This window comes from Lampetra fluviatilis, chromosome 13 (assembly GCF_964198595.1).
Source record: "Lampetra fluviatilis chromosome 13, kcLamFluv1.1, whole genome shotgun sequence".
NCBI lineage: Eukaryota > Metazoa > Chordata > Hyperoartia > Petromyzontiformes > Petromyzontidae > Lampetra > Lampetra fluviatilis.
The window spans coordinates 11,333,027-11,347,580 of NC_136287.1; the positions used below are offsets into that span (position 1 = coordinate 11,333,027).

At 52.6% G+C, this 14,554-nt stretch overlaps 1 protein-coding gene and 1 long non-coding RNA gene across 2 annotated transcripts in view; one reads left to right on the forward strand and one right to left on the reverse strand.

Moving 5' to 3' along the window:
- Positions 1-14,554, reverse strand: part of LOC144935543 (lactadherin-like) — a 143,957-nt gene that overhangs the window by 126,355 nt on the left and 3,048 nt on the right. The gene's annotated exons all lie outside the window — the stretch shown is intronic.
- LOC144935545 (uncharacterized) overlaps positions 10,656-14,554 on the forward strand; it is a 71,519-nt gene continuing 67,620 nt past the window's right edge. The window contains exon 1 of the long non-coding RNA XR_013637326.1: positions 10,656-10,670. This is a non-coding gene — a long non-coding RNA (uncharacterized LOC144935545). The remainder of the gene's footprint in view (positions 10,671-14,554) is intronic.

Here is a 14,554-nt window from a genome sequence, read left to right on the forward strand (position 1 = left end):
ACACGAGGGGAGGGGTTGGGCAGCACCGAGCCCGTTCGCCTTTGTGTGCCCCGAGTGACGATGATTTTACACACCGCACCAGGTATGAATTTGAGGCCGAGTCGACCTAGGCGAGACCCAGAACCGGTTTAGATAAATCGTCACCGATGTTGGCCTTTTGAGCGAGAATGGACCTCGGGTGCGCGGAGGATCGTAGCGTGGCGTGCAAACCGCTACAACCACCGCCCCTCCGTAAAATACACACGCACGGACAGATCGCCCACACGCGCCCATCACACGCACCCACACACACACGCACACGGGCGCGGTCTCTATACGATGAGAGAGAGAGAAGTTCAAAGCGACAGAGAAAGACGCGCGCCACTGCGTTGCGTTTTACAACCTGTCCACTAACGCGTCCCTTGTGTTAACGCCCGCGGGGGGCACGATGGGGTTGAGGGCGTGGGGGTGGTGGTGTTGGTGGTGGTGGGAGGAGGAGGAGGAAGGGCGGACCCCGTGTCCCTGCCCCGGAGGCGGACCCCTACGACCCCTGGGGTCCCCGGGGTTAAGCGTCGCCCCCTTGAGTCGGGGGGCCGCGCTTTCATCACGTGACGGGGACAGCGCGACAATGGCCTGGCCGTGGCCACGGCCGTGGTGGCTAATTGCCAAGGGGGTTATCCCCCCCCTCCCCTCCCCCCGTTTGGTTAAATGGGCGTAAATAACACAGACTCTTGTAATTGCGGTTATATAGGCTGCCTTTAGAGGAGCCTGTTAAAAATCACGAGCGTCGTGGTGGTGGTGGTGTTGGTGGGGAGGCGGAGGAGTTCGACGAGGGAGGAGGGCGGCTCGAGGCGAGGGTTGGCACGGCGCCCTTTGGCACAGGAATAGGAACGGGGACGAGCCCTTGGGCTTGGCTCCCGTCGAGGCGCGATCGTGGGCCAACCGCTCACGAATTATTAGAGCGCCCGTGTATCGCGTAATGTGACCGAGGATTGATCCCGTGATGATTGTCGAATGACGGCGTGATCTTTGGGTGAAGATTCGTTAAATATTTGATGATCGGCGATTGGTGGTGATCGATGAATAGTGGTGGTGATAATTAGCGATTGATTTGGTGATTGCGGATGACTGGTGGAGAGATTACGATTGGAGATTGATGCCGATTGACGCATTGATTAATCGATGATGTATTACATCGATGACACGCGATGGGAGAAAATGAGATTCGATCTCTGGGCGGATGTGGTCCGCCTTGACCCTGCAGTTCATTTATGCGGGCAGAGATGTGCGGAAAGCCACGGGCAGGCTGAGTGAGTGAGTGTGGGGAGCCTCGATCGACGGCCGTGGGATGCCGCCGTTGCCCGCCGCACGAGTTAACCGCAGACATCTTGTAATTACGTACAGTGCTGCGCTCCGTCATATTTGCATGCGGAGGTCTCTCCGGGTATACAGTGGGTTTGTGATGCTAATAGAGTGAAACTGTCCATTAATGTGCACGAAATTTGCATGCAGTGACACGCACGCACGCGCGCGCGCGCGCACAAGATAAAGATTCCCACCCTCCCCGCGTGTAGCCTGAACAGACTGTTGGGGCAAGCGCCGTTTGCGAGCACCTGTGAAGGCCGGCAACGGCACACCAGGGGCTCGGGGTGCCAGCACAACACCCGGCCGCCTTTGTCTCCCCGGTGGCGATGCTTGTACTACACACGGCCACCAGGTACTCATTCGAGGCCGAGTCGACCCAGGGGAGGCCCACGAGCGGCTCAGATAAGAGTCGAACCCCCGGTGGCCGATTCGCCGGCTTCGTAGCGCAGCGCGCGGACGACTACACCACCGCGCCCCACTATCTCCACACGAGCCACATTGCAACGAGAGTCGGAGCAACTCTCCGTCAATCCCATACAAAAGAAAACAATAATTTCCCCGTGAAGCTGACTGACCCCATAGGTGCCAGTGCTGTTAGCGAGCATCTATTAACGTAAGCACGTCGCAGTAAGGGGTGGTGTGACCCAGTAGTACAGAACCATGTACGTCTCCCGAGTGATGAGGTTTACATACCACCACCGGCTACCGATTTAAGGACTGAGTCGACCAAATTGAGATGTTCAGACACCGCTTGCAACTCCCGTTAGCCGTGGTCAGGAATCGAATTCGGGTGGCTTGACGCGTAGCGAAATGCGTGGCCAGCAGCACGCCCGGACGCCTTTATCTCCCCAGTGGCGATGTTTACACACCGCACCAGGTACGCATTTGAGGCCGAGTCGATCTAGGGGGGGGGGGCGGGAGTTCGCCAGGACCGCTTCAGATAATCGCCACCGGCGTTTGCCGTGAGCGGGAATCGCACCGCACCACGCACTCACCCATAAAGTCCGAGTCGCATCTATCAGGAGGCGTCGGACCTGTTGAGGAAATTTGCCACTGAATTTTGGAGCTGAATGAGATTTGCACGTTGACGGCCGGGTTCGCAGCGCAGTGCGTTAACCACTGCGCCACCGCTCTCCATAGACGTAAGCGGTTGCAAACGGACACACACGCAACGCGTTGTGTTGAGTCAAACAACATAACGCGTGTTTTGTGTTACATAGACTCACGTGTACATGTACACACATGCATGTACTGCACGTAAATACATACTTGTTGTGTAGAGATATTCATATCATGCATGTGTACGCATGCATTCACAACAACATACATATCCAGGCAATAATTCCTTTTTACTCGAATTTAAATAACAATGCAATCATGGGTGTATTCCACTGTGTGCTTCTGCATTCACCAACAAAGATCTCCTCTCGTGTAGCCTTAACATACTGTTAGGGCAAGTGCTGTTAGCGAGCACCTATGAAGGCCGGCACGGCACACGAGGGATGTGGGTGACCAGCCCCACGCCCGACCGCCTTTGTCTCACTAGTCGCGATGTTTGCACACCACACCAGGTACTCGTTTGAGGCTGAGTCGACCTCGGGGAGGCCCAGGACCGGTTCAGATAATTGTCACCGGTGTTGGTCGTGAGCGAGAATAAAACTCGTGTCGTCGGGTTTGTCGCGCACACACACACACACCCATACACATAACGAGACACACACACACCCATACACACACCCTTACTCACACCCTTACACACACACACCCATACACACAACGAGACACATACACACACCCATACACACAACGAGACACACACACACCCATACACACAACGAGACACACACACCCATACACACAACGAGACACACACACACCCATACTTACAACTAGACACACACACACCCATACACACAACGAGACACACACACCCATACACACACCCTTACACACACATACACACAACTAGACACACACACCCATACACACAACGAGACACACACACACCCATACACACAACGAGACACACACACACCCATACACATAACGAGACACACACACACATACACACACTCATACAAACAACGAGACACACACACCCATACACATAACGAGACACACATACACACCCATACACACACTCATACACATAATGAGACACACGCACACACCCATACACACACCCTTACACACACACACACCCATACACACAGCTAGACACACACACACACTCATACACATAACGAGACACACGCACACACCCATACACACACCCTTACACACACACACACACCCATACACACAGCTAGACACACACACACGCTCATACACATAACGAGACACACACACCCACACACATCACGAGACACACCCACACACATCACGAGACACACACCCATACACATAATGAGACACACACACACACCCATACACATATCGAGACAAACACACCCACACACATCACGACGCACACACACACCCTTACACATAACGAGACACACATCAACAGACGGGCAATACACACTCACAAACGGACACAAATGCTACATAGGCTTCTATAATTCAAGTAACAACAAAACTGTTGAATTCCAAAATGAGATACACAAACTCACACGAAAAAACACGATTGTGTTCAACTGTAATATGATAAATCACATCAACACACATGCACAGCAAAAAATTGCGTCTCATTACAGACCGTGATTTTACATACACATACACAGTTGACACACGGAAGTAAAACCACTATTATGCTACACAAACACTCTGAATGTATACACAACGACACAATTGTGTCACATCACACACTGGATATTTCCACTAGCAAGTAACGACACAATTGTGTCACACCACACAATGAAAATATCCACAAACGAGTAACAGCACAATTGTGTCACATCACGCAGTGGATATTTCCACTAGCAAGTAACGACAATTCAATTGTGTTACGTTACACACTGGAAATGCACGCGCACAAATAACAACACAATCGTGTTTTGCAATATAAACTGGGATTTCTCACACACACACACAGCACAATTGTGTGTTAAATCACAGAGTGGTATTTCACGCACATGGAAACATACGCGCAAACACAATTCCTGACATAATTGTGTTACAATCTTAAACCTACACACACACACGAATTCAACAACATTTAATGTTATATTCGACACTGGGATGTCACACACACAAACGTAGCACAACGTTTGTTCAATTACACAAGAATCGCACAACTGTGTGTGGGATTCCAGACTGGGACGTTCACATACACAACCGTTTCAACGCAATAATTTTTCCCACGTGCAAAGACAAAGATCCATCGAATAGCCTTAATAGACTGTTGGGGTCAAGTGCTGTTAGCGAGTAGCAACCTGAAGAGGAACGGCACACGAGGGGGTGGGTGGCCAACACCACGCCCGGCCGCCTTTGTCTCCCTCGTGGCGATGATCACACACCGCACCAGCTACTCATTTGAGAATTAGTTGACATAGGTGGAGGCGCTGGCGCGGGTTCAGATACTAAGACTGGTTCAGATAATGCTCGTCACCACTGCGTCAGTTGCGAGTGGGAATCGAACTCGGGTCGCCGGATTCGTAGCGCAGCGTAGCGCGAACCACTACACAACCGCTCCCCTCTCCACACGCACGAGTGCACACGCAAAGCAACAACACAATTGTGTTAAATTCCTCGCTGTGATTTCACATGCAAAGACAAAGATCACCCGTATAGCCTTAACATACTGTTTGTGGAAAGTGCTGTTAGCGAGCACCAATGAAGGCCGGAACGGTACACGAGGGGGTGGGTGGCCAGCACCACGACCGACCGCCTTTGTCTTCTTTAGTGGCGATGTTTTTAACACACCGCCCCAGGTACTAAATTAGGGGCTGAGTTTACCTAGGGGAGGCCCAGGCGCGATTCAGATAATCGTCAACGGTGTTGGCCGTAAGCGGGAATCGAACTCGGGTGGCCGGGTTCGTAGCGCAGCGTCGCGCTAACCGCTACACTAGCGCTCCCCACATTGCGATTTCACACAAACACACTCACTCACTCACACACTCAGCGTGCACTCCACTTCCTTAAGTGCGATGGGACGAAATATTATCAACAAAGGCTCAAAAGCAAACCTCTGCCATTCTACACCGTGAGCCGGGAAAGTCAAGCGCAGCAATTAGGCATTCTTACAACCACCACCACCACCAGCACGCCGCCTTTGTATCCCCGGTCATTCTCAGCGACGCACTCGCCAAACAAAAGCTGAGAGAGAGAGGGGGGGGGGCGGGGTGACTAATTTGAACATTTTACTAAAACCCTCGCCTCTTAAGTGGGGCCCAGTTTTCTGTGCCGGCTAAATAACTCAATTGACCGAAAGTGTTTGGAATGCGCTCGGATGGGGTCCCACGCGGGTGGGATGGATCGCGACGCGCGTCGATCGGGACCTCACCGACCGCTGAGTTTGTGCGGTGCGGTTGGACTACGGAGGCGGGCTGGCGGGTTGACGTTGGGTGCTGTTGTGTGAGCAGAGAGACGGGGAGAGACGGAGGGAGCTGCGTGGTTTCTGCGCTTAAAGATTGTGATCTCAGTGCTCACGAATACTCAGTAAGCATGCTCCTATTGCATTGGTGAATTGGGAGTTAATTACGTATTAGGTGTTATTGGTGGGTTGTGGGAACTCTTCATTTATACAGCAATGGCTGCTGCTGCTGCTGATGGTATTAGTTATGATGTTATTGTTAAGTACTTTGTTAATTACACTCCAGGATGAAGATCTCATCACGCCTGTGTCGCTCAGTGGAGGTTATGTTGAACATACTTCACCACGCTGGTCAGTACAGGCTTGTCAAGGCGGGGGGGGGGGGGATGTCCAGTCTAGCCGCGTGTCGAACCGAGGTCCACCCAGCTCATAACGCGTTTGTGCAAACCTCGCCGCGACACCGCTCCCCGCTTGAACAACAATAACAACATATTCCCGGAGCGAAAATATAAATTTGTTTGCATAAAGTTAACGTTCTGTACATATGTACCTTAAAAAAAAACACATCTAAACTATGAGCAGGGTTGGCTACGTACGTACGGTTGGTCAAGAAGTTCAACATACACACACTAAAGGCCACGCGTGTTGACCGACGTACAATCCCGTGCAGCTCATCAATCGGGACGAGGGTTTGGGTCGAGCATCGCACCGATACGCGCGCGGTTCCGTGGGCTCATGCGCGTGACCGTGGGTTCATGCGCGTGACCGTGGGCTCATGCGCGTGACCGTGGGTTCATGCGCGTGACCGTGGGCTCATGCGCGTGACCGTGGTCTCATGCGCGTGACCGTGGGCTCATGCGCGTGACCGTGGTCTCATGCGCGTGACCGTGGGCTCATGCGCGTGACCGTGGGCTCATGCGCGTGACCGTGGTCTCATGCGCGTGACCGTGGTCTCATGCGCGTGACCGTGGGCTCATGCGCGTGACCGTGGTCTCATGCGCGTGACCGTGGTCTCATGCGCGTGACTGTGGTCTCATGCGCGTGACCGTGGTCTCATGCGCGTGACCGTGGTCTCATGCGCGTGACCGCGGGCTCATGCGCGTGACCGTGGTCTCATGCGCGTGACCGTGGTCTCATGCGCGTGACCGCGGGCTCATGCGCGTGACCGTGGGTGGAGCGGTGGCGCAGTGGTTAGCGCACCCGGCGAAAGGAATTCGATTCACGACCACGGGTGGAGGAAAGTGACCAGCGCGGGGAAGTATGGCTTACATCAATCCAGCAGTGGACCGACAAAGAGCTAACGCTTATTATTGCTGTTGTTAATATACCATAATATACGGTAGGTGACTATGACCTTGAAAACAAGTTTAAAGCCGTATAACACATAAACGACTATAAGATCAATTATCCGTAAGTTACGTGGAGAAATGTCTTACGTTTTTGATATCAGCATGTAATAATACAATAATGCAATGCATTAAACATCTTATAGTGTATCCATTGCACGTGAAATATGATCAAAATCTAAAATGTCATTTTTTTGTTATAACGCATGAACTTGTATGCGTGCGTACCCCCTAACGTTGTAATTCATCTACAATATGTAACATAAATGTGAGCTGCAACATATTATGTCGTAACTAGCGTAAAATCAACGTTCTACAATAAGAACTTTATATAGTAGAGTCTCAATAATACGGACCGTGTATCATTTTAATATATATAGCATGTACAGCCATGTAATAGACAAAAGCTACATTATATTTACAAGCATTGTCACTCTATATATTTAATCCGTATTGTAGTACAAAAACCGATTCATGTTATGCTGTATATGTTCACAAAAAAGTCACAGCAGTAGAGTGTATATCTATTGTGTACATCTATAATATCGCAGACTTTACGTATATTCAACATATATCACAAAAATGTAACGCGAATTATAAAACCATTTGCAGGTCGTATAGTTTCCCGAGTCATCATAGCATCCGTGCATATTGTAAAGCCGACCACCCCTACTACATACACCACGAATAGCGATGCGCCCGGACGGGATAGAGATCTCAAATCAAGACAAACACCATAACTCGTGATATCCAATTGTTTCTTAGTCAACGTCTTAAATTACAGAACAGACCACACCTGAGAAAGAAGAAAATCCCCACACGCAACTGCCAATGCCAGGCAAGCCCCCCCCCCCCCCACCGCGTGCTAACAAAGACAAAGATCCCCTCTCCACTGTATAGCCTCCACCCGATGTTGGGCCAAGTGCTGTTGGCGAGTACGCCACGACCGCGCCCGGGCCGCCGGTGTCTCTCCGGTATCGACTGCTGCGTTACCCACCGAACCAGGAACTCATTTTAAGACCGAGTGGATCTAGCGGAGTTGGAGGGGGGGGGGTTTGGGGGTGCAGCATCGGTCCAGATATTCACCACTCTTGAGATGCGTTGGCCGTGAGTGGGAATCGAACTCGGGTTTGCCGTGTTCGCAGCGCACTCGCAACTCCACGCCCGCTGCCCCCCCCACCTCACAAACACCAAGCATTACCGCACAATGCACGGCAGCATTGAAAGCACCACAGCCGTCCTGCACGACAAACACACGGCGCATAGCGGCAATGCTGTCCCTCGTGATCATTTTATAATTATCGAGCGAACACGTGCAGCGTGCCCACGGAGCGAGGTGCCTAATGTAGTGCGATCGGCCTCACGCTTAACGATACATACAATTAAAACGCACACACACACACACGTATACATACGTCGTGTGCTGGTGGCTTACACGCCTTACAGAAGACAACACGTGTTCACTAGTAACAATGTTCCAGCGCTAGGAAGATATCCGATGCATTCTTCTGTCTTGCGATGGAGGGGAAAAATAACAGACAAATTAGGCTGCGCCGGTAAAAAATACTGCGCAGCCTGAGCGATAGCCAAGAGCAGAGGCTTTAGACATACACACAGGGAGAGAGAGAGACACACGGGGAGAGAGAGGAGACACACGGGGAGAGAGAGACACACACAGGGGGAGAGAGACACACACGGGGGGAGAGAGGAGACACACGGGGAGAGAGAGACACACGGGGAGAGAGAGGAGACACACGGGGACAGAGAGACACACAGGGAGAGAGAGGAGACACACGGGGAGAGAGAGACACACGGGGAGAGAGAGACACACACAGGGAGAGAGAGGAGATACACGGGGAGAGAGAGGAGACACACGGGGAGAGAGAGAGAGACACACACAGGGAGAGAGAGACACACGGGGAGAGAGAGACACACAGGGAGAGAGAGAGACACAGGGAGAGAGAGAGAGGAGACACACGGGAAGAGAGACACACACAGGGAGAGAGAGAGACACACGGGGAGAGAGATGAGACACACGGGGAGAGAGAGGAGACACACAGGGAGAGAGAGACACACAGGGAGAGAGAGACACACACAGGGAGAGAGACACACAGGGAGAGAGACACACAAGGAGAGAGATGAGACACACAGGGAGAGAGATGAGACACACGGGGAGGGAGAGGAGACACACAGGGATAGAGAGGAGACACACAGGGAGAGAGAGAGACACACAGGGAGAGAGAGACACAGGGAGAGAGAGACACACACAGGGAGAGAGATGAGACACACGGGGAGGGAGAGGAGACACAGGGAACGCTTCACGAATTTGCGTGAGACACAGGGAGAGAGAGACACACACAGGGAGAGAGAGACACACAGGGAGAGAGAGACACACAGGGAGAGAGAGAGACACACAGGGAGAGAGATGAGACACACGGGGAGGGAGAGGAGACATTCACTATGCAAGGGCGCGGAATCATCCGAATAATAATAATTATCTTTGCGGGGGAGACAGAGAGAGAGCGAGAAGAGATAAAAAAAATCACGTGCATCGTTAACATGCACGGTAGAATTTGCTCGAGTCAGCAAATTTTTTTTTAAGAAACATAATAACCAACAACATCGACAACAAAAACACGAACGCACAAAAAATAGAGAGACAGAGAGAGAGAGAAGCACGGCGATTCGACACGCCCCGTGCTTAAATGAACGCCAGCAATCGCCATTGCTGCAGCCGTCCCCTTACCACCACCACTGTACGTCTAATACAGTGGTGCAGTCATTTGCATATATGGGCTCTTGTTTTGCATACGAGATGTGTGGCGTGCCAATTGTGCCGCCGCTACTGCTGCCGCTAGCGCTGCTCGGGTGGGTTCCACGTCACGCGCGCGCGCGCGCTCCTCGCCAAGGAACGATTTGCGCCACCGCTCTCATCGCCCAATCCAAATGCCCTCTCTCTCCTCTCTCTTCTCTCTCTCCTATCTCTCCTCTCTCTCGTCGCAACGGTTTGTCAGCCAGCCAGCCTCATTTCGGCACGCAGAACCAAAAAAAAAAGAGAGAACGATTAAGTTGCGTGCGTGTGTGTGCACCAGGTTCGGCTGTTGCCGTGTTTTGTAAGATTTGAGTAATTCACATTGGTGGATGGACCCGTAGCAAAGAGGGGGGGGGAGCGGTGGTGTAGCGGTTAGCGCACTGCGCGACGAACCCGGCGACTCGAGTTCGATTCTCGCTCACGATTCAAGAACAGTACTTGGTGCGGTATGTAAAGATCATCAATATAGGGAGACAAAGGCGCTCGGGCGTGATACTGACCACCCACCTCCCACGGGTTCCGTGCCGGCCTTGATAGGTGCTCGCTAACAGCACTTGCCCCAACAGTTTGTTAAGGCTATACGGGGGGTGGGGGGGGGGGTCTTTGTTTTTGCGGGCAAAAACACTACGCGGCCGTGCGCGCTGGAGTACAGCCCAATTAATTGCCACTCGGCACACGCGCGTTCAACGTGCAGGTATCACTCGCACAGAGAGTGCGTGTGCACTCCTAACACATGTGCGTGCGTAATGTGCGTGCGTGCGTAATTTTACGAACGTGCGTACAAGCACGCGTATGCATTCCGAGCATGTGTTCCAATGCACAGCAGCAGCAGCAGCAGCAAGTAGGGGGGCATTGCTGCACGCGTAACGCCACGCCACGCCTCCCCACGTAACGCGAACGGCATCTGGCGCGACGATGAACACGCGGCGCGGAAATCATCGTGCGCCAATCTCTATCCACTGCTGGAGGAAGGCCTCCCCACGCAATCCACACCCCTCATAGTCCAGTTGCACGACGACTCCCGCTGCTCATCTCACTCACGCTGCCCCAACCCTCACAGCTTCAGCTCTGCGGCAGTCGTTCTCTCGGACGCATTTCCAATCGCTCATTTGGCTGCTATTCCGTGACCAGTCTCCAATAAAAAAATAAAAATCGGGTCAGATTATCCATACGTTGTGTTTGCTGTATCCGTGACCAGCAGCGAGTATTGTCAAGGTTATAATGAACCCTTCTGAGCGAGGCACAGCATTTCCCTGGCCCCCATGCCCGCATCCCCTACAGATCCATCTTCGCAGCAAAGCGCGCACAATGTACATTTCATTAGCACGTGCGCCTACTGTATAGCCCCCGCATGTGAGCGCAGCTCAGTTCGCATTCGCCGAAGCGTTTCTCGTGCACCGCAGATGAACACTCAACTCATAGACCTGTACGCGACCACACACACACTCACACACCTCTTCTCATAGCAAAGATAAAGACCCCCCGTATAGCCTTAACAGCACGTTGCGACGAGTGCTGTTAGCGAGTGGCACCTATGAAGGCCGGCACGGCACACGAGGAGGGCTACGTGGCCATCGCCACTACCAGGCTGAGTCGACCTAGGAGAGTCCCAGTACCGCTTCAAGCATTCGTCCCCGTTCTTGTTCTTGAGCGCGAATCGAACTCGAGTCGCTGCCGGTTTCTGCCGCGCGGTGCGCTCACCGCTGCACCACCGCTCCCCCATACAATGCAACGCAACACATGCCTCAAGCGCGCGCGCGTGTGTGCGCGCACAGCCTTCACGCACGCGCACGCACGCACGCGCGCGCCGGGTGCAGCCGCCTCGAGCGGCGCGAGCGAACCTCGACTCGAGACCCGCGGCGGCGGCCTCGAGAGCCGCGCTTCTTCCTCCGTGCCACCAGCGCGGGACGACGCCGCGCGGCTCGGTACACGCCGGTAGGCGCTGTGCGTCACATTGTTGTTATCGGTGGTGCTGCTGCTGTGGTGGTGGTGGTGTGGGGGTGGTTGTGATCGTAGCGTGATGGTGGTGGTGTGATAGTGGTTACGATCGTGGTGGTGTGATCGTGGTGGCGGTGGTGTGACAGTGGTGGCGGTAGTTGTGGTGTCGTGGTGGTGTGATAGTGGTGGTAGTGTGATAGTGGTGGCGGTGGTGGTAGTTGTGCTGTCATAGTGGTGGTGATGTTATCGTGGTGGTTTGATAGTGGTGGTAGTGTGATAGTGGTGGTCGTAGTTGTGGTGTCAAAGTGGTGGTGATATTATCGTGGTGGTGTGATGGTGGTGGTGTGATAGTGGTGATGGTGTGATAGTGGTGGTGGTAGTTGTGGTGGTGGTGGTGGTGTCAGTGGTGGTGGTGATATTATCGTGGTGGTGTGATGGTGGTGGTGTGATAGTGGTGATGGTGTGATAGTGGTGGTGGTAGTTGTGGTGGTGTCAGTGGTGGTGATATTATCGTGGTGGTGTGATGGTGGTGGTGTGAGAGTGGTGGTAGTGTGATCGTGGTGTTGGTGGTAGTTGTGCTGTCATAGTGGTGGTGGTGATGTTATCGTGGTGGTGTGAGAGTGGTGGTGGTGATGTTATCGTGGTGGTGTGAGAGTGGTGGTGGTGCGATGGTGGTGGTTGTGGTTGTGACAGTGGTGGTAAAGCTGTCGCTGCCAGTGGCTGAGAAAGCAGCATACGTACACTTTGCGTGACGTAAGGAAGTCGAGTGAGGCGGCTGCGAGGGTGGAATTCTTGCGCTCGGAAGATCTTGATGCTTTTTCGACAAGAGACGGAAAAATAAATTCAGGACAGCTCTCATCGTCCGCCACGCCAGCCGGTTGAGCATTCGCTCGCGTTCAACACAGACTCCAAAGTCAGTCTCTCTCTCTCTCTGCGTCTGCCTGTGTATGTATATATATACACACACACGACAAACAAACTAAAGTCTTTCAAACAAACTATTACAATTTAGCTTTTTTTTCTCCCCCTTCTACAACAAAATTCTTCGTCGGTCAATCGACGTTGGGCGCCTCGCTCGCTGTCGATGCACGCACAGCAGCAGCGGCGGACAGCGGCGAACAGCAGAAGCTGCTGTTGCAATAGCATCGCGTCCTCTCGTGTAGCTGTGGCCGAGGCATCCGCGTGGCGCAGTGTTCAGGTGAGCATTGAACTTGACACCTAGACGCTGTGTCTGCCATTGACTCAGCGGCCGCCAGTGGCTTTGGGGTGCCGGGTTCGTCTGGTTCCCTCGTTTAATGAGATGCAGCTCGTATTGTTTGTTTTTAAGCTTCATCCTCTGCTAACTATATAAGCAAGGTCCATGCGTTTCACTCCCACACCCCACCGCCCCCCCCCCCCCTCCGCAACTTGCACCCCCCCCCTCCACGCCCGCATCACCATCTCCTCCACATCTCTCTTAAAAAAAAAAAAACTTCTATTATTTTCTGTTCTCTCACTCTCTCTCTCCCTTCACCATCACGACCACCACCGCCACCCCCATACTCCACTCTCGTCTTGCAGCCTTCAACTTTAGCCATCCCTCCATAGCCCCCACCCTCACCCAGACCCCCCCCACCCACCCCAAGTGGGTGCTCCATGCACCCATTGTGCGAGCTTGTCTGGGATAGGAATCCCGGCGGGCCACTAAAATAAAGTTTTCAAGGTTAGAGCCGCGCGTCTGAAAAGCGCCTCATTAGAATTCCGCCATGCAAATAAGGATGGCCCGGGCGTGAGAACCGACGGGGAATAATGCCGGCTTCCCCAATGGCTCGAGTCAGCACCCCCCACCACCACCATCATCATAGCCCGGCGGGACGTGTCATTGCCATAGTAGCCAGGGCTGGCTGGTCAGTAATACGGCCAGCTCCATCTCTATGGCTCTTGCCGACAGGCGTGATGGGGAGGGGGGGGTCGCCCAGACTTTTTTGGGGCCGTTGCCTCTCTGTAAATATATCAATCGGCTCTTGTTATGCTGCCTGCCCGCTTTATATTCGAGGCGACTGACTGTATGCATGCAATGCTAGCGGGCCCGGCTATGTGTGTGTTTGCGTGTGTGTGTGTGTGTACGAATGAGTGTTACAGGGTCCCCGTGTGTGTGTGTGGACGTTGCCGGCCTTCATAGGTGCTCGCTAACAGCAATTGCCCCAACAGTCTGTTAAAGGCTTTCCGGGGTATCTTTGTCTTTGTATGTATCGTCGGTTACGTGTAAATACAATTTGAGTTTTGTTGTGTTTAAGCACATATAATAAGAAAACCTCTACATATTTATCAATAATACTGCCCTGCAAGGAGGGGGGGTGGGTATATATAAAGTGACGTTTCGGGGAATGACCCTTTTAAAAGCACATATTATTGTCGGTGCACTCTAAGTCCTTGTAATTATGGTGTTAAAGTTTAACCGCTGTCGCGACACTGTAATGTGTGATAGTTAGTTAGCTTACTCGAGCATTACATGCGATAAATGTGCGCGTACAATGCATAAACACTCTAAACTCATAATACACACGTACGTACACACCGTAGCACGTACAAACACGCACACGCATATCCATATACGCACAGACACTGCATACATGCATATACTCTTCCATACGTGCACAG